The following is a 26,594-nucleotide window of genomic DNA, read 5'->3' on the forward strand; positions in this document are numbered from 1 at the left end:
TCTGGTTCTTTAACTGCTATCCCCTGACCTGCACAAGCTGTCTCTCTCTAATCTCTAACTCGTCAACTTCCTCTACTTTAATCACATTAATATTCTTGTTCTTTTTTTTTAATCAATATTCCAAACATGCTTCTGCTTCAAGGCTTCTGCACTATTCCCAATTCTATGCCTTCCCTGACTATCCAGACATGGGCATGCCCACCTACTTCTGGTCTTTGTTCAAATGCCGTGTTCTCAATGAGACATTTATTGACTGCACCCCCCTTTTTAAATATCTATTTATTTTGAGAGGGGTGGAGGGGTCAGAGAGAGAAGGAGAGAGAATCCCAGGGGGACTCCATGTTGAGATCATGACCTGACACTTAACCAACTGAGCCACCCATGCTTTTAAAACAGCAATGCTTCGCCTCTATGGCACTTCCTATATTCTTTCCTTGCTTCATTTTTCTCTAGAGCCCTTACTGTCCGGAGGGCATGGAGAGACTCAAGAAACGGGCCAACCACCCCAGACCTGTAGGTTGCAGGTTTAACAAGAAAGATAACTCATGTACAGAGTGTGCCTTGGGAGGCCACAAGACAGGAAGATCTCAGCACCCCCTTGCCAGATTCTTAAAAGTTTAGACAGAAGCCTTAACAACGTCCAGTCAGGTATTCAGTTGGTCTCAACTGATGGTCTCAATGACACCTTGCTGTCTGAAGGCTACACCTGTCCTTGGAAACAGTCCCCACAGTGGGCAGAACACACATCTGAGCACATGGTAAGGGGATGAGGAGACTCTGATGGCCCAGGTCCTGCTCTCAGGTCGACTGGTGGTCACGTCTTCTTGAAGACCTCCTCCACTGATCACTATTTAGCCTGTTATATATTTAACTCAAGGTTTATTGACTGTCTACCCCAACTTTAAGGTGAGATCCATGAGAATAGGAATGTGTGCTCACCTTCTTCACAGCAACGTACCCAGCATGTGTACGTATGACTGTGCCTGGTACACGGTAAGCACTCAAAAAAAATTTGTTGACCCAAAGAAATAACCTCACGTGAACTCTGCTAGGTTTTGGTCATATAAATATGCATCTTCTCTGCAGTCCTGTGGCTGCTTTTAAAACGTTAAAATGCCAAAGTTTTCTTTTGACTTGCAGTATATTTTGGTTGCTTATTGTTACCATCACAAACCTTATTCTACTATTTACCTAAGCTGAACCCAGTGTAAGAGGCAAGCATTCTCAGCAGGGATATACAAGAGTAGAATATTTTATTACGTCTTTCAGCAACTGCTTCACTTTGCTAATCTTCTCCCAGGAAAGTGCCCCTCTTCTAGTCACACACGTCTGCCCTTCTCTCCCCTGTCCACTTCCCCTATTTTTCTTCATATCAAAAATATTTATGAGACACACAGAGAGAGAGACAGAGAGAGAGAGAGAATGAAAGGTTCAAGTAGAAAAAAAGGATAAGGCACTTTATATTCTGAATTAAAGATCCATTCAATCAATCAATAAGATTTATTTATGAATTAGGAAATAAGAGTAAATTAATGAAAGAATGGGTAAAAGATCAGAAAAGTGAGTCAGAAGGCCACTCCCATTTAAAGATGGAATGGCCATTACTAATCACCCCGTGCAAGGGGCTGGCATGGATCTTAATGCTGGGATATGGATGGGGCTTGAAAAGGATGTTAGTGAGGCCATCATGGAAAGCTTGATTCTCATATTTACCAAATAAAAACTGTCATTTTCATTCATGACTGTCAATTCTATAACTATAGATATAAATAAAAAATAGACTATAACTCAACCTTAATTTATCCTTACTTCTGTAAGCACATCAAAGCACATACTCTACTAGCAATGAATTTATAGAAACATCCTTGCCCATGAATTTCAGGACAATGAGCCCATCAATTGATCTCAGACATCTGAGACTCCTTTCCATTGAAATTCTCACCAATTAATTCTACTACTTTCCATTCCTGGGAAGCAACAGTCCCCTGGAATTCTCGGGCTACATTCTCTTCTTTTTTCTCTGGATGATTCTGACTTTTGTCCAGTCACGTCAGAAGCTGTAGCTGTCGGTAACAGTCATCAGGAAACAGATGAAAAGCCAACATTAGACAATTTGAGGTGAATTTAATAAAGGCCATTTTCAATGACATGGGCAGGGTGCAGGGGGAAAATGCAATGATGTAGTACCCCAGGGTTGTTGAGATCAGGAAGCGACTCCTAGGCATGAAAAAGACAAGAGACAGGAGCGATAATAGAACTTAGAGTCCTCTACAGAGAGGACCACCTAGGAGGAACTGTAGCCTTCAACAGAGGGCAGAGTTTACCCACAGATAACCTGCAGGAACTTCCTCTCCATCTCCTAATCTCTTATTGGTGTCTCCTATTGACAAAATCCAACTAGAAGTCACAGGACAAGGAAGACTGCCGACAGAGTCTATACGGGTCGCTTTCCCAGGACAGAGAACAGGAAAGAGAAGCGTGGAGATGAATCTAGAACATTAAATGGCATCACTGGTTAACTGTAATCTCTATGCCAATTAAGTACTTTTCACAGACAGTTCCCAGATCAGTTAAATGCCGGGGGTCACAGAGAAAGAACAAGTATGTTCAAGAGACAGCATACAACTTTCAGCACATATTGCAAAAGACATTGAATAAGTGGAACCAGATTCTCGTTCCAGGTAAATTCCTAGGAGGATTCCTGTAATTTTTTCAGGTTAAAAGTTAATCAGGACTATGTTCGTAAATTTGTCAGACAGCATGACTAACCGGGTAGGAGAGTCTTTATGAGATAGACCTCATTCTTTGCATCTAAAACACAAACTCAGTGGGTTTCTGAACTGGAATGACAACTCCCTCTGTTCCTTTGCTCCTTCCAACCTTGCTCTGTCCCTGTTCCCATTCCAGGTCACTGTTCAGCGTACTAATGCCAAGCCTGCTTTTACCCAAAGTGCCTGTTTCGTATGCTGTCATATATACGCTGCCGGTTGGATCTCAGCCAGTGGAATTAAATGAAATGGTTTTCTGTCAGACTGAATACTAATTATGTCTTCATGCCAAAGCTAGGTCTGCATAATGACATCATTCGCAAGTAGGCTGGAGATTGAGGCTCAGAGAAAGTTTGCTCTGTCTGATATTTATGGATTCAAGCAAAGCGGTGCTATGCTGTTTGGTCTACCTGTTTTGCATTGGTTTCTTTGCTTGATAGACTTGGCTTTGAAAATGCAAGGGCTTCTCTGAGCAGCACCATGGATTAAGTGAAAGCTTCGTCGCCTCAGTCAGCCGTTCTCCCATTTAAAGGCTACAAACCCACAATTCCATTCCCCAGGGAAGCCTTAGGGACACTAATTTTTTTGGACTGCCAGGAGCCTCACATCCTCTCCACGTCACTGACACATGCCTAGCACGATAAAGTCTCTGATTTGCTGAGGCAGGGTGGTTTACATCTGTTGGTGATTCTCAAATTTCCCCATCCTTTGCATGTCTGAACCTTGATCTCACCAGCCTATCAGAAGTAATATCCTTCATCCTTCAAAAGAGGTTTACATATCTTGTTGCATTCGCTGTGTTCAATTAGCTAAATTACTGACAATTCCATGCTACGATCACAATGAGAGGAACCTTTCCAAAGCCCTCGGTTTTCTCTCAGTTGGCATTTTAACAGATTTTCTAGAGCAGTAACTTTACCAATGGGAGCAAAAAGACAAGGAACGAACTAACGTTAAGGGAGGCCCACTGGGAACAGAAGTTTAGGTCAAGGGAAAACATATGTTATCTATTCAATTCAACATGCCCATAACACAGTCTTTGAGTTTAAAGTGTCTTGCTAGGTATATAAAGCACAGACGAACACATGAGAGTCCTATATCCCAACATCTCATAATTATATGGAGCTGTGGAAAGAGAATCAGGCAGGTTATCCAAAGATGCCACTCTGAGATCAATCTGTAGGTGGGCAGCCTTGGAAAACCATTTAATTCTTCGGGCCACTGAGTGTTGAGAATTTAATAAATGATCACAGGTTTATACAGGCTTTAAAATTACCCTCTCCTCGGGGCGCCTGGGTGGCGCAGTCGGTTGAGCGTCCGACTTCAGCCAGGTCACGATCTCGCGGTCCGTGAGTTCGAGCCCCGCGTCAGGCTCTGGGCTGATGGCTCAGAGCCTGGAGCCTGTTTCCGATTCTGTGTCTCCCTCTCTCTCTGCCCCTCTCCCGTTCATGCTCTGTCTCTCTCTGTCCCCAAAATAAATAAAAACGTTGAAAAAAAAATTAAAAAAAAAAACTACCCTCTCCTCTCAGGCTATAATATATTGGAATTGAAATAATTCTTTTAAATTCTAAAAAATTTACTGTTATACAAACCTAATTGCCTTCTATTGCTGTCAGAGAGTAGCCATTATCTCTGAACATTATAACAAGTTGCACTGATTTTTAGAGTGCCAGGCACAAGTTAGAAACTCAAGACACTGGTGATTTTTTTAACTTAAATATTTGGCCTACAATTAGGAAATTCTTTTTTCCAAATGAGGGATCCATACTGCTTATCCTCCCACAAAAGTCCCTTATGTAGCTTATCTCTGTATGTAACTGAAAGGACACTTATATTCCCCATTTCCTTTATTATGTTGAAGCAGGCAAAAAGCATAGTAAACAAGCAAATGTCAACAAAGTTCAAGGCTGTGAAATATAAAGTCTGAAAACACTGAGGTCAAATCTCCAGACCAGTGCCCAGGGCAGCTCAGTGGCAATCCACCACTGAGTCTTTTGTCAAAAAATTTCTTTCTTTCATTTGCTTGTACCACTAGAGCTACAAGGCATGACTCCAGGTGACTGTCCTGGAGTTGAAAAGTCTCGAACTGTTTAAAATTCATGTTCTGATCCACGCAGGGGGGAAAGATCATCATCATCTGTCCAAGACTTTTGTAGATGTGTTGGATAATAATCCATCATGAGAGTGATCATTAGAAGATTTTTTGTTATACCAGTCAGTATATAATGTATAGTTGATTTGGTATAAGCAAAGTTTTCTTGTACTTCAGAGTTTTAACCCCTTAATTCAAGATTTGTTTGAAAGAGGGGCCAAGATGTTGACCAGAGCTAATAAGCTTCTTAAACTTTGTGTGACGATGGTATATACAATTATGTTTTACTTTGGTGTCTGTGCCATGAAAGGAATTTTTTAAAAACTAAAATATTTTTAAGAGAGAAGTTGGCCAACGAATAAGTGAGGTCAAATGAGCAATGGTTCATTATCAAAGGCAACCTGAAGATATGACCACCACCTTCAAATACTGCAAGATCCAACAAATAGAAATATAAAGGTCAATGTAAGAAAAGTCCTCCTGATCCTTTGTGCTTATGATGGCATGAACTTTTTGAGGAAACATATTTCCCCGCCACCTTGCTCCAAAAAGAATGTAAGGTGGTATTCAAGGATAAATAAAACTTTGGAAAGTTCTATGAATTAATTGCAGGCAAGAATATGTAAGAGATAGTAGGCTCCCACTGGCTTTAAGATCACATCCCAGGGCATTCTAGAAGGGACTTCCATGTAGGAGGTTGAACTAAATAATTCAGAAGAGTCACTGAATCTCAGAGTTAAAACTGTGTTAACCTCTGGACCAGCTATCTTATTCAAATGCAGAAAATCTTTCTTCAATAACTTTGATCGAGATAATCACTAGATTTTATGTTTGCTGTTACCTTTCTGGGCAATACCTCCTGCGGTGGTCTATTCTCCTGAGGGGTAATCAATTATGATAGAATTCTTTGAGGCAAAATCCACCATTTAACTTCTCTTCACTATTCCAAGCTTTAGAGCCTCTGGAATGGCCCAGGTGAAACGTATCCTTTTGGAAAATCAGTCCTTCAGGGACTGCAGACAGCTATCATGCCCCAGTTAATCTTCTCCTGTGCGGTGGTTAAGAGTTTAGGCTTTGAACTCAAATAGAATTGGGTCTGAATCCTGTATTCATAACAAGATAGCTTTTCCACCCAGACAAGTTACTTAAATGCTCTGAGCTTCCTCATTTGTAAATGGGAAAAGAATATCTACCTAAACATTTTATTGTAAACATTTTTTTTAAATGATATATAAAAAAGGACAATGGGGCACCTGGGTGCCTCAGTCGGTTAAGCATCCAATTCTTGATCTTGGCTCAGGTGGTGATCTCATGGTTCAGTCCTGGAGTTCATCCCCACTGGGTCTTTGTGTTAACAGCAGGGGTCCTGCTTGGGATTCTCTCTTTCACTCTCTCTGCTCCTTACCCCCTCAAAATAAATAAATAAACAAGCGTAATACTTGGTGCATATTATGTGTTCAATAAAGTTCCTCTCACATCGTCTCTAGCCCCAGATATCTGACATTTTCCTTAAATGGCCCATATCCTAAATTCTTTATTAGCGTGTCACAAACTGTCACTCTAATTCTAAATTATAAAGGACATCAAAATTTTTTATAGATGAGATATAGACATTTATAGCAGTGGCTTTCAAACCTATGTGATTCAACACCTCTTTGTATTAATAAATATTTTGTAAAACTCTCTTCATAATCCTTGAAATGTATTAGTAGAAAATTAATCTACCTGTAAAAATTTTTTTTAAATAATTAATATTTGAATATATCTGGATTCAGCGCCCTCAAGCCCTGAACCACAGACCTGACCATCGTAGCTGCTACAGCCGCAACACGGCCAAGTGGCCCATGGTTGAGTGTGGCTAAGTGCCGAGAGGCAGCAAGGTTTGAACTTGGAGTTGGCCTGAAGCCTGTGAAGCCCTGAGGATGGCTGTGGCCACACCAGAGGCGATGAGATGTGTATGCACATCTGAACCCTGTAGACACTGTCACCTCTGACTCCTTTAGCCCAAAGCACCTCATCTCTGACCCCCAGCACAGGAAAGTAGCATAGACAGGAGGAACAAAGCTTTGCTGAGGCCAAGGTGTGGTGAACCTGCAGGCTGACCTCACTCTTGGTATTCACACCAAATCTGGGGAGAACCAATCCAATGCCAGCATGATGCTAAACATCTCAGGGCACAACTGGCAATCCTTGACCCCAAAGCCACCATTTCAGCTCTTCTACAACTAAGACCGCGCTTCTGTGAGGCAGGGCCCTGACGGTGCTACTCCCAGAAGAGCATGGAGAGCCTGGAACCCAATGGGGGGTACCCCCCCCCATCCTTCTCTTTCCCCTGGCAAGTCCAGCAGCAGCACTGACCAACTCAGACACCTCTGTAACAACAGGGACTTGGCTTATAGCTCCTCCTTCTCCCAGTTCTACAGTTCTGCAGGCTCCCTAAAAACTCCCTTCATAGAGGAATATTTGCTTACTGCGCTAGAGAAGAGTCCAGAAAATAGCCCTCCGGTATAGCCCAAGCAGAATTACACCGAGAAGGCCCAACCTTTCCAACCTCTGCCGCTGATGGGCATCCACCTGGTACCCTCCCTGGAGGCACACTTTGCCCAGGTGCCCCAGCCTCCCACGAGTAGTAACAGCAACATACTCCACCTTGCATTGGCCAAGGAAAGTGGACATACAGTTCCTTGGGAAGCTTGTGACAAGATGGCTGCCCTTGATGAGAACAGAAACCAAAATGCATCTAGAAGGCCTGAGTTTGCCTTCGATGAGCCCCTAGAATATGACTCAATGTCCCCAGTAGAGAGGAAACCTGAAACTTTAGCCAAATGTATCTCCTACAAAGTCTATTTCTCTTCCCTAACTGAAAACGAAGAGAATACCTCTCTAAAGAGACATCCCACACCTCTCCAAGGCAACAGCTCAGATTTCAGTGAGAGAAAGGGCACCCAGGGCAAGACATCATATAGCAATTCCCACTGCCTCAAACCCCCTCAACCAAGTGGGTGAAGATAAGGAATCTTCCAGGATCTCAGGGCCTTGGGAGGACGATCTCCACAAAGACCACAATGAAGGCTAGAGAGAGAAGGCCTAGTCCAGAGCCTGTCGAGCAACTGTGGCGGGACCAAGGCAGCCTTTTCCTTTCTCCACAACATTCCTGGAAGTCTAAGGAGCAAAACAGACTGGGGCTAGGAGGGGGAGTCCAGGAGGGCTACCCTGGAGGGCTTGCCCACCTGTCCAGCCAACGCCCAGGCAGAGGACGCTGGAAGGAAAGCCGTGACTGATCACAGGAGCCCGGTGGACAGACCAGTTTCCTATCCAAGGTTTGAGGGGAGAACCAGCACCTTGGTCACTTTCCTACCATCCAGACCCCAGGTAGAGGAGCCACCCTGCCTGCCACACCAGCACACATCCACTCTGGGCGGGAGCAGGCTCTGCGGGGCTATCAGTGCAGGAGACACCATGCTAAGGGCTGGAGGTTTCCAAGACGGAGCAGCAGAAGCAAGGAAGCCTGGACCCCTGAGTGTCTGTAGCTTCCGTTACAGCCACAACCACAGGCCCAACAGGGCCCTCCCAACTCCCAATACCTTGGGAGGTGATTTCGAGGACACAAATACCAATATGTGGTTTTCTGAATCCCCTGAAGCCCTAGACAGTGGGGAGCAGCAATTTAAAAGGGGGGAGCCAAGGGGCACCTGGGTGGCTCAGTTGGTTAAGCCTGAAACTTTAGCTCAGGTCCTGAGCTCATGGTTCCTGAGCTGGAGCCGCAGCGGGGGTCTGTGAAAACAGCTGGGAGCCTGAAGCCTGCTTCGGATTCTGTGACTCCCTCTCTCTCTCTGCCCCTTCCCCTGCTCACGCTCTGTCTCTCAAAAATAAATAAACATTGAAAAATAAACTTTTAATAAAAAAAAAAAAAAAAAAAGAGGGCGGGAGCCAAAGCTGGAAGAGGGTTCCTGACAGCCACAGGATGAACAGCTGAGGAGGGGTGCGGACAGGGGCCTGGCCCGCCACCCGCCACCCCCCACCCGGGGCCAAGGACACTCACCAGCTCCGCAGCCTGGGCACCCTCGGGCTCTGAAGCCAGGACGAGGAGGCCCTGTGGCAGGACTACAGGCCCTCCACCCAAGTCGTCCACGCTGACGAGAACAGCCCAGGGGTTGGGGGAGGGGCACACAATCCTGTGTTCTCAAGGCCACCTACTTTGGAAAGGCGACCTCGAGCAGGAGAGCTGGTGTCTGTCTCCCTGCAGACCCTGCGGGAGCCGCACCACGTGACCCCAGGGGAAGGTGACCCCGCCCCTCCGCACCCCCCCTCCCCTCTGCACCCCCCCTCCCCGCTCCCACCCCCTAGGGTCCTCACTGAGCGTGCCCTCGGTCCCCCTGCCTCACCCCCAGCAGCTCCTACTGGAAGCCTGAGAACATGACCGAGGTGGGGGGTGGGGGGTGCACAGGGGAGGCTGAGCCGGAGCCCCTGGGCGCGCAGAGGAAGGGGCTGTGTTTCCCAGGGAGCGCCACGACCCTCCAGGACCCGTGGGAATGCCTGGTGTTCCACATCCTGGCCAAGTACCTTCCTTTCTCTTTCTTTCTTTCTTTCTTTTTCTTTCTTTCTTTCTTTCTTTCTTTTTTTTTTTTTTTTTAACGTTTATTCATTTTTGAGAGACAGAGTGTGAGTATGCGAGGGGCAGAGAGAGCGGGAGACGCAGAATCCGAAGCAGGCTCCAGGCTCTGAGCTGTCAGCCCAGAGCCCAGGGCGCTCGAACTCACAAACCGTGAGATCATGACCTGAGCTTAACCCACTGAGCCAGCACCCAGGCGCCCCTGACCAACTGCCTTTCTGAAGAGCAACTCTGATGACCAGCGTTTTGTGAAAACAAGTCAACCCTCCTCCCTAAGCAGCAAAAGCTGGGCAGCAAGATCACAGGAGGCCCGGAGCAAGGCACGGGTCCGCTGGAGGTTCTTGCCTTGGATTTTCATTCCTCAGGCCTGGACTCTGGCTCTGCCCCCCAACTTTGCCAGTGAAATGACTCCTGGTGTGTGTGTGTGGGGGGGGGTGTACTTTCAGTGACACTTTCCCAACATTAACTTCCTCTCCACTTTAACCTCTTCTGAAATACCCAACCAAAAGATTGCCCTTGATTTCAATACAATTTTCGACGAAAAAGGATTCAATGTAAACCGCAGTTTAAACTGTATTAGTGGGGTTCCTCTGGATAAAAGGAAACAACTGTATCCTGTAAAAAGCCAATGTTTTCCTTCTCACTCTTCATGATTGATCTTTGAGAGCTTGAATGCTGTCGGGAAAGTACCCCTTTCTATTATTACTTTGTACTAGAAAGGGAATTCATGAAATCCTGAGAACTGATTGGAGGGTGTTTGATGTGTTTCAGTTTTTGTTTTATTTATTTATTTATTTTTCATTTTTAAAAAGCTGAAGCAACATAAATCAGTGTGTGTCACCTTCAGGAATGTAGGCATAATGGTGTTCCTTACTTGTGGGCAGTGACCCCTGAGGACAAGTAAAAATAGTCCTCATGAAGGGTCTGCAAAGCCTTAAAGACTTAAAAAGTAACATACATATAAAAGAAAACTGTAAAGCTTTGAACATTGTTGTTATTTAAATTTTTAAAAATGAAAAAGATCATTATGTCTGTATGCTAACCACGTATCTTACTCTATTTTGTGATGGACATAGACAACGATCTCTGAGTTTTGTATTTTGGGAAAACATTAATGACATGAAGCACGCTAAAGATAGTAAAAAAAGTTAATGTAATATCCTAAGTGTAATATAAAGGAGACATTTTTAAAGAGTCGCATATAACAAAATAATGTGTATTTCAATATGCAAAAGGCTAACAAAAAATGGCAGACATAACGAAGAAAAGAGATGATTGCACCTGTACGTAAATAAAATCTGCATTGATGCACCAGCCTCAAATGCTATCTGATACAGGAGTGAATAGTATGGCTACTAGGGGCATAATTTTCTGAACTTGGAAATAGCTCCTAGTAAAGTTCCGATCAAAAACCAAAGTATAAGCTTCCCTTTTTACACCTAGTAATTATACACCTGGAAAATTAATACTTTGTAGTAATATATTAAGATTTTATGTTACATGTAGTTAGGTTTTAAACTTAGGTGATTATAAGCAATGTTTGCCTATAATAATATCCTGTAGGACGTTTGAAGGTCAAAAATGACAAAGGAAAATTCTTTGAACATGACCTGGTTCATGTACTGTAGGATGTGTAGCATTGCTGGATAGTAATGCTCACTATTGCCAAAAGGTCTGGAATGATTAAAAAAAATTACATCTGCAAATTTCCAAAACACCTCTACTGCAAATCCCTGTTTTAAGGGTTCTAGATCTATCTGTGCTCCTAATCTTTATCTGAGCCATTTTTTAGGAGCAACTATAGTATCATTTTGGTGACATATCTGGCAGGTTGTGGATTTTCAACTACTTCTTTGAGAACTGTCCTCAATTTTTTACCCTTTAAACTAAGCCCTATCTGTCATATTGAGGTAAGTGACACTAAAACTAAATTCTGTATCTTACATTTATTTTTGCTGAATTTCATTTTCTTTATTTCAGTCCATCTTTTCAGTCTATCATTCTGAATCTTGGTTCTGACATATCGTATTATCTCATCTTGGTTTTCATCACCTGCAAATTAGATAAGCATTTCTCATCTGCCTCCATCCAAGCTGCTACTAAAAATGAAGAAAGAGAAACAATGATAGAGCTGTTAGAACTTGACTAGAAACTTTCACATCTTGACATAGCTCCTTATACATTACCTTTGTATTCATAAGGATACAGCCAAAAGGGACCCATGAGAAATGTGGTCAATAGCCTTACTACAGCTAGGATAAACTACATCCATGGTATTTCTCTTATATGTGAAATTAATATTACCATCCACATCTAATTTTAGGGCAAAATGCTCAGTAGACTTATTTTGGTCTTTAGTGGCCCCAATTTCCTTTTCTAAATTATTTCACAGGCTTAATTTTAATAACTTTAAGAACTCTGACATAAATATACACAGTCTTAAAATATTACTGCAGGAGTTTGGCTACTATAGACTCTGTTATCTCCGTGGTCTAATGCAATAGAAGCCTATATCTTTCTCAAGATTTAACCTGCAGGGCAGGTAGAGGGCTCTGTTTCACTAAATGGTTCATATAACCAAGACCAATTAGGTCATCTTTGGTCCATAGTTCCCAAGCTTGCCCTGAATTTTTACCTATATCCAATAAAACAAAGGAAAAGCGAGCAGAATGTCATGTAGGAAGAGTATATAATAAGTTAAGTCAGAGAGTGGCATACATCATTTCTTTCCATACATTTACACACAACTCACTAGCTACAACCCTCATGGTCATACCTAACTCTAAGGAAATCTAGAAAATATCATCTTGCTGCCTGCCTAGAAGAAAAGCAAATGGATTTTTGGTAAACTAATAGTAGTCTGTGCCAATACCATTCTGAGACCTGTGCGAGAGGTGCTCCTGCTCTGGGCCCCCACGCTACAGGCATCCCCGTGTTTCAGAATGCCTTCCCACAATGTTCTAAGTCATCACCAGCCTATTCCTGGAACTCATCAGGGCCAGCACTGTTCTCTGGGCAGTGTACCTAGAGTCTAGACCTGGTCCCATATGAGTTTCTATCACTGGAAGCATCAAACTCAAAATTTTCTAACTCCCTGTAGCTCAAACCTGCCATGGCTAGTAATACTCTCCAGCTGGGGTGCCCTGAGTCAATACCAGGGGCTATGTGGGCCACAGTCTCTGCTTTTCCACTTCAGATATTTGACCCTCTAAACAGACAGTGGGGTTGGCTAGACACTCCAATGAGACGGGGCCACTATGCACAATGTGCATAGTGCTGGCACATTGGTTTGGGATGACTTTTATCCAAGACAGAACATAGGACAAGCTTAGAACTCTGAGTTAGCAATGGTCCGCTGTCAGCCGTTGGGAATGAGTCTCATGGGTAGGACCCTGCATGAACCCCTTACCCTTCTGTGTTGGACCATGGTTGTGCCTCAGGTGTGTAGCACCCAAGGGTAACAGGAATGGCAGCAGCCAATATTTATTCTTAGGATTCCCACCATCAGTCCCCAGGGAGGTCACCCACTTTCTTCACAAGTTCTGCATCATGTTCCAGGAAGTCCCTCAGGAATGGCTGCACCTAATTCCTCTGAAGGTGATGAGACGGTACCTCCACAATGCCCAAGGGACCTTCTGATTAATGTCCTCTGGACTCCAACCAATGTGGCATGGTTGTGCTTTCCTCAGTCAAGCTTATACCATCCTCAATGAGGGATGGATCTTCCTTACATGAATGGATCCATGCTTGTTCTGAACACTGGGTCCTTGCCTGTCTTCTCTACCGGTGGCAGTATGTAGAAGGTATGGACAACATGAAACGAGATCACATTCTAAGAATGTAGTGATTGCGGCCTAAAGAGTTCAAGAGATGGAGTTGGAAATGTGTTGTTTTATGTTCTCAAATCATAAAGTTAGTATGACCAGATAAAGAATTACTGTTTACACTTTCCTTTGTTCTCTAGATAATGTTGGCCTTTGTGGTTATCATCAGTGAAGCAAAGTAACAACTTTTGAGTCATTGGGAACCAGTATTCATGGAGCGCACAATGAAGATGCTGTATCGTGGATAATAATGTGACCAGCATTAAACAAATGGTTATGAGGAAACTGCAGAAGCAAAAAGATCCATACTGTTTTTCATATGAATAGAATTCTAAGAGCCGTGGTATTTGAGTATTAACAGCATTACAGCCTTTTACTCGGTAGGAGACAGGAAATAGCCAGTAATGTTGCATTTGACCCATCCATCAATTTGGGGAGTATTTTCATTTGAACAGTTTTAATTCTTCAGACCCAGGACTATGGGATGTTTTTCTTTCTGTGTCAATCTTCTATAATTTCTTTCAATGACATTTTGTAGTTTCCCGTGCATGCCTTGTGTTTAAGCAGTTTCCGAAGTATTTTATTTTTGGATGCCCTTTAAAGTAATTTCTTTCCCGATTTCATTTTCCTATTGTTCAGTGCTCGTGTACAGAAAGGCCACTGATACTTGTGTATTGATTTTGTGTTCTGTGCCCTTGCTGAACTTGATTATTGCATGTTTAATATATGTTGAGATTTGTTTTCAGTGCTCCAAGAGGCAGTTTATAACTCTGCATTAGCCTTTACTTCCTGCTTGTACAGAGTCTCAAGGTCAGCCAGAGGTGAGAGCTTGGGGCCTTCTCAGGTCTTTCCTGGACATGTGCGTAGCTTTGCACATGCTCTCAGTTCTGCATATGTGTGTGGCCTTTTAGATTCCCGGGAATATATTAGAGCTTCTCAAAGCTGCTGAGGGATGTCTGATTCCCCAGGTTGCTTTTCCTTTTAAGGTTTTCTGTCTGGTCAGGCTTCTCTTAACCCCAACTGGTAATGCCGCCTCAAGCAGCTGCAAGTTAAACATTTGCTAATGATTTGTTTGTTTTTTGTTTGTTTGTTTGTTTTTGTAAAAGGCCCTGTAGGTAGTTCACGTTGAGTGAGCTCCAAGTCAGGTGAAATAAAAACACACTCTGAGAACGAAGCTTTTCCAGAAGGGTCAAATGTGGCAAATCAGTGGGAATGGGCTTTTGGGGTGCTCCAAACTCATTCTTCCCCATCCTGTGGGTGCCAGGCTGTCTGCTTTCCCAGCTACCATGGTTGGTTTTTTAAAGCTACTATGGAGCTGGGGAGAAGGGATGGGATTAGAACAAGTTAAAAAGCCACAAGACTGTCTGTTCTTACCAAGATTCCACTGTTTGTCTTGAGTAAAAGCATTACTCATTTCGTTGCACGTTGTTCGAGAATTCTGAAACTGCCGATTTTAACAGATTTTTGCCAATGTTCTTGTTCTTATAGGGAGGAGCAGATTTTCAGAATACCATACTCCACCATTCTGGAAGTGAGATATCCACACCCACAATGCTTAGAAAAAAGTGAGATGCGCACAAAAATGCAGACAGTGTGAATTCACTTATATAATGTTCAAAATCAGGCACAACTAATTATGATATTAGAAGTCAGAATAATGATTATCCTTTGGGGAGAAGCACGAGGAAAAGAACCCAAGGAGGACTTCTAATGTTCAGTTTGATGATCTGGGTGCTGGTTATGTCCGTTTATAACATCCATTACCTGTATATGTATGATTTGGGCATTTTTCTGTATGTATGTCACCCTTCAATAATTCTACAAACGCAATCAAGAAATTAGGGATATGTTTTTGTACACTAGTTGTATAAGTAAGAGTCCTGTTGATAGCTCCAGTGATATTTGAGAATGTTCTAGTGCTTAGGTTGTTAGGTGGTTCATGCATGTTCTTTCAATCATGCATCAGATTGTACATGCATATTATGAATATTCTTTCATGTGGATCTAATATTCCATAATAAAATGTATTTAAAATATTTTCAATGTTGTCCAAATCCTTTAATAGACTTTGACGTTTAGGGACATAACTGCTTTCTATCCTTATTTGAATATTTAGAGTACTTCCAATATTTCATTTCATGATGTTGTAATTAGAATGCACACAAATAAATCCTTGAGTATACATCTGATTTCCTTAGGATATATGCCCAAAGTGGATTCAAGGGGTCAGAGTATGTGAACATTATACACACGTTTAGTATACGAAATCAGGTATCTGTCGGGAACATTTTACAAGTTAACTCTTTACTCTCCTCAGAAACAGAAGAGAAATTTCATTTTCCTGCCTCTTTTCAAACACGGAGATGAATACATACACACATATATACCAATATACTTATACACTAATATTTAGATATTTATTAGGTAGAATTTAATTGCAAGTTTGCCGTATGTTAAGGGAAGGGTGTTATCTCATTTTATCTTATATTTTCTTGAGTAACAGCTATATTGAATATTTTTCTCTAAGCTTTTTTGTTTTATTTTTTTATTGGATGTTTTGGTTTCTGACCCTTATTTATTATTTTATGTACATTTGGGTGTTTCCTATTTTTCTTATTGGTTTGTAAGATCACTGAGCATTTTTAATTGTTTTCTAAAGTCTATGATCCATATTTGATTAAGCCTGATCTTTAATTTTCTTTGATACATTAACCTCAAATATTGCTTGAGCATATTTGCTAAGGTTTCAACCATTTCCATTTCACCAAGGATCTTTTCACCGATGTTCGGAATGCTGTACAGAATAGTTTTCTCATTTTCTTTCCTTTCTCAAAATAAAATTTTCAGCTTTGATGCCATCAGAGGTAATGGAGCTCTCACAGTGTTCTGTATGTTGTGGCCCCTTTTGGGTTCTCAAAACTGCCTTGCAAGAAGATGCCAAGGAATGAAAACATAACTTTATGTGTTCCTGCAGCTCCCCCCACCCTACCCCCCACCTTTCTCCAACAGTTGTAGTATCAACATCTAAATCTGTCTTGGAGACCATCAGAGACAATCCCGTCAAGCCTTCTGTCCCTGTTTGTATCAGTCACCACGGAAAATATGGGCCCCCCAGATTCTCTCATCTAAACATTGTCCTGCCTATATGGCTTACTAAATCTTGAATTGACCCAATCTCATATGCCACCCGAAACCTCAAAGTGAGACACTGTGTCTTCTAGACCACACGATCAGTCACCCAAAAAATCCACTGTGTCCCTATCCTCATCTGTGAAAATTTCCCAAAGCATGACTTCTCCTGGGGATAATTCTTTTCACATAGTTCTTTCAAGAGTTGTACATAGATCACTGTCCCTCATTTCTCCCTAAAACCCATGGGTGTAGGGATTAGCTTCCTAATTCATTTTATTAAAGGGATACCTGTTTGCCCTGTCAATGAGTTATGTTTTCTCTCAGTTTCTTCTCACATGTAATCAGTGACCAAATGGTAGAGACTCTGCATCCTTAAGACTTTGATTTTCCTTTTCTTAATTATCCAGTTCAGTAACTTTTCACTTCTTTCCTGGGACATTGTAATATAGATCAACATGGTTCCAATTTTTTCACTTGAAAAATGTGATCCACGTCTTGTCAGTTATTGTTTTATTATTTTTTTTTATTTTTTTAATGTTTATTTATTTTTGAGACAGAGAGAGACAAAGCATGAACGGGGGAGGGGCAGAGAGAGAGGGAGACACAGAATCAGAAGCAGGCTCCAGGCTGGGCCATCAGCCCAGAGCCCGACGTGGGACTCGAACTCACGGACCGCGAGATCGTGACCTGAGCTGAAGTCGGACGCTTAACCAACTGAGCCACCCAGGCGCCCCGTCAGTTATTGTTTTAAAACATAGATTTTATCAAGCCGCTGACATAAAACTCAAATATAATAATTGTGTACCTAAGTATACTTAATATGTACTTGATGCCTTATGCTCTTTTTTTATGTTTTATTTTTCTCATAGAGAGACAGAGTGTGAATGGGTGAATGGAGGAGGGACAGAGAGAGAGAGAGAGAGACAGAGAGAGTAACAGAATCTGATGCAGGCTCCAGGCTCTGAGCCATCAGCATAGAGCCTGATGCAGGGCTCAAACCCAAGGACTGTGAGATCATGACCTGAGCCGAAGTCGGACGCTCAACCAACTGAGCCACCCAGGTGCCCCTCGATGCCATATACTCTTATATATACTCTATGCCAGTATTAGATAAACACCTCACCCGTGATATCTAAGGTACCCTTGAACAAATCTTTGAGGAAATAGTATTATCATCAAGAGAGATTAACGAACTTGCCTCCAATATAGAGTTTGTGAAGGACAGAAGTGACAGGTGCAATTTAAACTCTGATCTGCATCCAGAGATCAACAAAGACTACCAGACATACTTTTCAAAAAAATTTTTTTAATGTTTATCTATTTTTGAGAGAGAGAGAGACAGAGCATGAGCAGGGGAGGGGCAGAGAGAGAAAGGAAGGCACAGAATCCAAAGCAAACTCAGGGCTCTGAGCTGTCAGCACAGATCATAACCTGAGTCAAGGTTGGACACTCAACCAACTGAGCCACCTAGGCGTCCCTACTGAACACACTTTAAAAAAAAAAAAACAAAAAACAAAACAAAACAAAACAAAACAAAACCTTTCATTGACTCTCTGCTGAACTCTAAATTCCTAAATCGGGCATTCAATTTCAATCATCAGATGAATACCACTTATCCTTTTCAAGCTCATGTTTCTCTTTGCAACCTTCATCCTTTCTGTAATAAGAGCTCATATAAGTACAACAGGTGCATAATATTTCTTTAGGGTTTCGCTTCTCTATCAGTGGCGTTTATGTAGAGCAAATAATCTCTGTGAACACAATCAAATCTAACATTATGCGATTCTATAGTACTTTCCATCTCAAACCAGAAACAGCAAACAAGCCTGGCCATTCTTTCCTTTGGTTCATATTTTACCCGCCACCCAGAAATTGTATCTTGCTAACCCTACTTGTCCACATCTGTCACATGCTGTAAGGGCATGCCCAAGTGCCACTTTCTCCATAAAGTGCTGTCTGACCCCACAAAAATAATTATAATAAACCTATCTCTCTGCTCCTGTTATTCAGTTTGTGCTTGCATTGTAGGGCAATACGCACCACCTCACATTTTACTTAGCTTTGTGCTTACCCATCTCATTCACTTGACAAACAGCTCCCCTAATTAAGCAGTCTGATTTTATCTAGCTTACTCTCCAGTCTACAGTGCTACGGTTATTATGTTGCAAACAGTAGTCACTCAGTAAATTTTTAATAAATGATGTGATTATCAACTCACTAGCTGAGTTCACTTTCATATGCGCTTGGCTAAACGGAAAAATAGTTTAGCACGGTGGTTAAGGGCTCGGATGGTGTGTATTTAAATCCTGACTCTGCTATCTACTTAACTTTCTGAGCCTTCTTTTCTTCATCCATAAAATGGTGATACGAACAGTATATAACTCCTAGGGTTTTTGTGAGAACTATTTGAATCAATTCAAATAAAGAACTGGGAGAGTATCTGTCATGCTTTAAGCAGTCAATAACTATATTATTACATATTATAAAACAAAAATAAGGATTTTAAAAAGAGATCTAAAATAATTTTCAACAAATGCATTTCTATATGCTTTGTATGGGACTTCCTGGCAGGTGAAAAATAACAATAAACTTAATTAAGGGGTGACTTTTCTGGTCAGGATAAAGGACAGAGCAGTTTTAATCCTGGCAAGAAGCAGGATCTGGAAGCTTTTCATATTCAATCATTTTCTTTAACATGAATAAGTCGAGTGCTCCATTAGTTCTGGAGCAGAGAGTATAATAAAATCAGTTCTATAATAGGGGCATTAAGCCCTCTTACATTATAGGAAATTATTGAAAAAGGCTGCTAGGCTCTGATTTCCTTGCCAAAATATGGTTATGGATATTCAACAGTAGCATCAAGCCTAATAAAAACTTTTACTTTAAATAGCTAGAAACCCAAATGGCAGCGTACAATGTGGACGTCAGTCTTCAGCAAGAATAGGAATGAAAGGAAATAGACACAGGTCTGTCTTAAAGCAAGTGGATATCACTTTCTTCAGATGCTTTCATCAGGATAAAATGGAATTTCCATCACTTGTTTTTAATTTACGTTGTAACCATACGTTTTCAAGCCAACATCAGCCGTCTATGTAAAATACTGATATTTGTATCTTTTGAATGTTGACATGAGAGAGGGTCAACTCCATCATAGTAAATTGAGGAAAATTTAGCTTCATCATTCTTTCTGTTACCTGTCTTGAGAATTAGCTTATTTCCCTTCCACTACATTCTTTATTACCACTACATTTTTTAGAGGCACTAGTTTGTCTGTCCATTATACACGGTTTTCCAATTTGAGAGGGGCAATTTTGAGTCAATCTAACACCACTAGGAAAATTCTCATGGTGGCATTTACCAGTCTTGCCTCAATTCCTTGTTAGTAGCGGTATTCTGTTTAGGGCTTATGCCACAGAGTAAAGAAAAAGGCAGATCCCTGTCCAGAGGCGGAGAAGTCTTTGTGTAATAGGGTCAGAAATCCAGAGGCACGGAACGTGCATGCATTAGGGTGATTTTTTTTTTTCTATGCTTCAAACTGAGGGGAAAAAAACAACTCATTGACAGGACACGTGGGCATTCTTTAATAAAATACGAGTTGATGAAGCTGACCCTTCAACCATCCTTTATCACACCTGTTTTGATTACTTGATGGTCACAATTCTCACACACACACTGTTCATATTCCCATCCCCACCATGGTAGGCTCAGACACAATCATTCCTCAGCTGGATTTCCTTCCTGCTTCTCATGCAGCACTCCATGAATCCAAATGGATTCATATCACCAATGCATCCAGATAACTAACATCAGCCCTCTCTTCCACATCACATACAAATGAGTTTTTTTCCTTTCCCTTTGGCCTCAGTGCACTCTTATCAGCCCAAACATCTCATTATTCACAGAGACATTTTTAAATATAAAATTCAAAAGTAAAAGTAAGATTATTCAACACCACTACAAATGCTTATCTTCCCAATGGCTTAAATGCAACAGTTTTCTTATGTCACCTTGCATTTCATTTAATAATCTAACAAAGCTTTTGGTAACAATATCCCGTGTTCCCTTTTTGTATCTTTTAAACGAGAACCATCAGTGCCTTTTAGGATTTGTTCTTCACTCAGCATTATCAGATTTTAATAATTCAAAAAGAGAGAACAATAAAAAAAATCAATAAAAGAAAGAGGTGCTTACAGATATGATTAAACTAAGATAAATGTAAAGAAGTTTAATCCCCACTTTTTTCCAAGACATATCTTCCCAGTAAAGAATCTAGGAGGCAATTCTTAACAGTATCAATCCACACAAAAGGAGACCATTTCTCTGCCACCCAACCCCCCACTCCCAAATCCATGGTCGTGGTTAAAAAAAAGAAAATAAAATCTTCTTTCGTTATAAATAAAGTAAATACAACTTGAAACCCACCCACCAAGACCCAGATTATATCATGTTTTATGATATGCCAAGGATATGTTTATATTAAGTGATGAAATACACAAAATAGAATACAGAATAAAAGCACTTTAAATTTATTTTATATTTGTTCAAGTATATGTGTTATTATACCCTTAAAAGGCAGAGACTAGAGAATAACTGGAGGAAATGATACTATAGAACACTACAGAATTAGGGGTCGGGGAAAGAAATGCCATGGAGTTAAAAAAAAAAGTGTTATCTTTTTATGTTAAAGCCAGGTCCACTAAACTCGGAAATAGATAGACATCCTTCACTTAGGAAAAGTGACTTAAACTAGTTCAAGCTGGATCCCCAAGACCTTTTCCATAATGGCCTCTAGCTTCCCTGAGATAGGAGTGAACAGAAAGAAAATACAGCAAGAAGGAATCTCAGTCCACACACTGTCTTCCCGTTGTTTCTATTTAGGACCTTCATCCAGCTAGAGTTGTGTTTCTGCCAAAATTGGTCCCTGACATGTAGATATCAGATATGAGCTTACTGTGTATATTTCTTGGTTTGCAAACTCAAGATTTCCCCTGGTGAAATCTGAAACTGGCCCCTGTACACAGAGGACATGGAAAGGCTGAAGAGACAGACCGCACCCAAATTGGTAGGTGACAGGTTTAAGAAGCAAGGAAACTTATACATATAAGGCTTGTCTTGTATGCTGTGAGCTGCATAGATCTCTGCATCTGCCCTCCAGAAGATTAAAAGTTTATACAGAGGTCTTAATGGGATTCGATCACATATTCAGTCCAGATGGTCTCAAGAACACCTTGCTTTCTTGAGGATACATTCTTGGAAATGGCTCCCACAATGGGAAGAACATAAAATCCAAGGACAGGCAAGGGGATTAAGAGCCTACAATTGCCTGGGGTCCAGCTCCTGGGTCAACCAGTGGTCGCATCCTCTCAATGACCTCCTCTGATATTATTGGGGGTTAAGTTGTGGAAGTCGCACCAGATAGCCAATACAGTTTGACCATACATAAATCCACTAAGGCACCTGTCATCACTCCTGCTCCTTGGAGAGCTGAATGCTACAAAATGCATTTCTATTCACCTGGCTGCTTTGGGCCGATGGTGCTTTCTACTATGTCTTTCCATCTCAGGTACAAAGCAACCATTGTGCTACTTTGACAGTGTGCTAGGGTTGAGGAGATGTAAGATTACCTGAGACCACTTCTTCCCAGAAGTATCAGCCAGCCATTTCTTCTCCCAGGTCCAGATATTTCCCCTTGCTTTCAGCAGAAAATGACTTCAGTCTTGTTCTCATATCCTGGACACCTAATGGGGAGTTCTTTCCTCATTTCAGGGTTTATCCAGGGGAAAGCCAGTCTGGAGAAATTGACATTTTGGCTTCAATTGATTCTACTTCACTTTTCCAAGTCTCTTACCTGTGTTGAGTGTGCTTTTGGTTTTCCTCAGGACCTAAGCTTTTAAAACACAGCTTGGAGAGAAAATCCTTTCTTATTTTGAGTTACATTGTTTTATGTATCTCAGGACAACAAGGAACATAGAGTGACTGAACTATTTCAATAGTGGAAGGGCAGTAAGTTAATAAAGAAGAAAATAACTAGTTTAAAATGAGGCTGAAGATAGTTAAATTAAGACAAGCCTGTATAGGGGTGCCTGGGTGGCGCAGTCGGTTAAGCGTCCGACTTCAGGTCACGATCTCGCGGTCCGTGAGTTCGAGCCCCGCATCGGGCTCTGGGCTGATGGCTCAGAGCCTGGAGCCTGCTTCCGATTCTGTGTCTCCCTCTCTCTCTGCCCCTCCCCCATTCATGCTCTGTCTCTCTCTGTCTCAAAAATAAATAAAACGTTAAAAAAAAAAAAAAGCCTGTATAGCAACTTGAAGTTACACTATCTTTCCTACAAAGAATAGTTTACTCTTCAGCTATGTCTCTCGGTCAAGTTCTTTTTATGGCTTCCTGTAATGGATGCTTCCTTCAGCACTTGCCATCTAAATCCAACTGCTCCAACCTTTGCATGTGCTGAACATTAATACAAGAGAGCAAGGGATCCAGGGACATGAAGGAAGCTTGCCTTGTCAAGGTCACCTACTTGATCCTGTGACCCATCTAGACTGTGATGAAATACTAAGACAAAACGTCCATGAAGTTAGGAACTTTGTCTTTTTTGCTCATTACTGATCGTCTCCATTTAAAAGAGCCTTGCTCATAGTAGCTGCTCAGCAAATATTTAGGTTATAAATACACCTTATAAGATCCCCCTTTTGAATGTATATACATCGAGATATATTTTGGTAGTTGCTCCTGAACATTACCCATTATTCTGAGGCTCTCTGAGGCACGAGGCAAAAAAGCTAATAAACCAACAATAGCAACAAAATGGTAGAAAACTATATGAGGAGTGTAAGTTGAGAGTTGGGAAGAGGACAGAGATAAAATTTCCCCTAACAGCCTAGGGAACTGGCCTCCCCATGACAGCCTAGAGATCTGTAGACTTCCCCCCAGTTTTCAGTGAACAATGAGGATGCCCTAATCATATAACTGTTGTATTGGAGGGAAAAACCTTTTTCAGAGATGTTAACCTATCCAAATAAAAGCAATAGAAGCCACAGCTCCCCATCTCCCTCCAACATATTCTGAACCACAAAGACAGCTAGACTTTTCATGAGGAGGGTTCACTGTGCTGGTCATGCATCGTTGTCTTCTAAACCTGCTCCATTAGTACCTCCCCGTATTATACTCTAGAAAGAGAGCATAGAAACAAAGTTGGGATCCCAATGTGTTCTGGACAAATTCCTGATACGAATCTGAGCCCCAGGAGTTTTCTCGTGTAGCTGATAAATCTTCTTTGTGACATTATAACTAAGCCCTCAATCACTAGTTTCTGGTACCAATCCTGGCTTCTCTCCTCCCCTAACTTTTCTTCAGAGGTGTACCTGGCCTGACTCAGTGAAATATCCCTTTAGTCGCCAAGTAAAATGCACCTCAGTAAACTTAAATTTTTATGCCAGAGGCGTGAGTGTTTTATTTTTCCACTAGAGACTGTAAATGGGATATTTTATTAAAAATATCTCTTGAGCTATTGCTCCGAGTATTACGACTGGAATGCCTTTTCCACTGGAGAATGAAATGTACATCCATTATTAGTTCCCTAATAATGCTAATAATATGAGCCAAACTCAATAAGCCTAACTAAATATGGATCTACAGAGTAATCTCCCGGATATGGAATAAGTGCTACACACAATGATTCATTTTAACATGCAACAATGCAGAACAATCTCCTGTGATGAGGTAGTTGCATTCCTAGAATACTGCAGCTTTCATTAAAATGCTTTGTATAAAATGAACACAGGCAAAATACGGAGCTACAGCTTTCATAACTGGAGATGATCCAAAGCTATATGATGTTGGAAAATAGATAAAAGATTGAACCCATTAGAGATCCCTGAATTAATCAGGGCACTTTTGAGAAGCTCTGTTACAGAATGCACTTCCTGAAAGCAGCCCCCTCTCTTGCCACGTCAAGGCCCTGCCGATTTTGCTGGTTTTGCTTCGAATAGCCTTCTAGTCATTCCTCAAGCGGATGGCTCCTTCCTCCGTTAGAACTCAGCTGATAAATCAACTTTCACAGGAAGATTTATCTAAGCCTCTGTCCCCTGGCTATGCTAGATGCTTCTCCTCTAAGCTCCAAATCATTACTGAGAGTGTACAACTCTTCTGGGATTTATCACAATACTGTACTGTGTATTCATTTTTTGTGACGCCTCACTATGTCGTAAGCAGTTTCAAGATAACAACCATGTCCTTTATTTCTCTGGCTCCCGACTTGTCGTTGGCCTGGTATACAGCCATGGCTCAATGATTATGTGTTGATATCTCGATTATGTGTTGATATCTCTTTCCTTGGTCAACTGTTTCTCATAGCTGAGTTCTCAATTTAAATATGACTCTCACCAAAAGGCATTCCTTGATTCAGAATAAAAAGATAAAGAGATCACAATAACTAGACAGAAAACAATTCTCAGAAGAAAAGGCAATGTATCCAATTTATGGATAATTGGTCTTGGAAAGACAAACTAGAACACCCAGGAGTAAAACTTTTTTCCCCCAAGTATAAAGTATAGGGAAAATCTCCTGAAATAAAAGAATTTCCTGAAATAAATAGGGCACTCCTAAAGAGTCAGATTCAAAAGCAAGATGATTGAAAGCAATGTGAACTTGAGCATATCCTGGTACATTTACAGAAGTCTGAAAATAAAGAATTTCCTAATTATCCCGGAAGTGCCTGCATGTAATTCAGAAGGAAAATTGAATATAGGCGACCTCTGACTTTTCTCCTAAGCAAAATTAGATTCCAGTATATTGATTGATCTACAGTGTGTCGGGGACAAAATTATGTAATTCGAAAATTCTACGCAAATTTAAGTTTTTATTCCAGTTGGAAGACATTTTTCATAAACTGGAAAACATTTTCCTAAGCAAACAAAAAAAAATTAGAAAACATAGGAGTAATACTTCCTTCATTTCACTCCTACTTGAAGTTGGAAAATCCTAGGAACCAAAGCTGCATTAGAATATAGAAATTCTAGGGGTGCCTGGGTGGCTCAGTTGGTTAAGCATCTGACTTCAGCTCAGATCATGATCTTGTGGTCCATGGGTTCGAACCCTGCATCAGGCTCTGTGCTGACAGCTCAGAGCCTAGAGCCTGCTTCAGATTCTGTGTCTCCCTCTCTCCCTGCCCCTCCCCCACTTGCACTCCGTCTCTCTCTCTCAAAAATAAATATTAAAAAAATTTTTAAATAAAAAGAATATATAAATTCTAACTGGTTAAATGATTAAATTATGGAAAGAAACGTCTGGCAGAGAGCGTTAACTCTGAATAAATGTATATAAGAAGGTCAATAACAATACTCTTAATAAGGACAGAAGGATATTTTATAAATCTTGAAAGAAATCTACATATTTAATAACAATAAATTGTTGATAATGGACTAGAATTAAGGCCACAGACACCCCTATAGGAAAGACAGAAAGGAGGTGATACAAATGAAGTAACTTTATCATGTGCTGCGAAGGGAGTCAATATATTTGCTTTTATATTTGACATTACACATATATATGCATACATATATGTAAGCACATTTAATGTGACATATAGCTTTAAACACATCATTTTCTTAAGTTACCTATTAGTAGTATTGCATAGCTTCCAAGTAAAAAGATAACATAAAAACAAAGCTCAAATAACAAAGACAGAAAAATTAAAAGAAGCAGTAAAGAGAAAGAAAAATAATCACCTATTAATTCAAACTATTGAAAGCCTACTATGAATTTGGGAGTATATAATAGAGAGTAAAAAAGACATCTTCCTCATCTCTAGGAAATTTAATAGTCCAAGAGCTTATACATATACACACCACACACACACACACACACACACACACACACACACACACACACAAAGAGACTCCAGACTGCAATCTTCATTGCTTTGAAGGCTGCCTTTCTAACCTCTAGTGTGCCTTCGGGAAGTCTTCCTGTCAACATGGTATTCATAGGGAGCACTATCTTTCCCAGGGGACATGCCCATCACCTGTACTAAACCAAATCCTTCTTTCAGAAATATGGATTAAAAACAAAGGTTCATTGCATATTTAAGAAAAACTACTTCTATAAAACAATAAGCAACAAACTAAGCAAAACTGATGCTAGGGGAAGTAGATAATTTAGAGCCAAAGTG

The 26,594-nt window shown here is 41.1% G+C and overlaps 1 pseudogene; it reads left to right on the forward strand.

Annotated features, from left to right (window-relative positions):
* Window positions 1–7,158: 7,158 nt before the first annotated feature.
* On the forward strand, window positions 7,159–9,280 carry LOC121028982 (protein Shroom3-like; annotated as a pseudogene).
* Window positions 9,281–26,594: the final 17,314 nt, after the last annotated feature.

The sequence above is a fragment of the Herpailurus yagouaroundi genome, unplaced genomic scaffold (assembly GCF_014898765.1).
Source record: "Herpailurus yagouaroundi ecotype Mexico unplaced genomic scaffold, PumYag 100, whole genome shotgun sequence".
Taxonomy (NCBI): domain Eukaryota; kingdom Metazoa; phylum Chordata; class Mammalia; order Carnivora; family Felidae; genus Herpailurus; species Herpailurus yagouaroundi.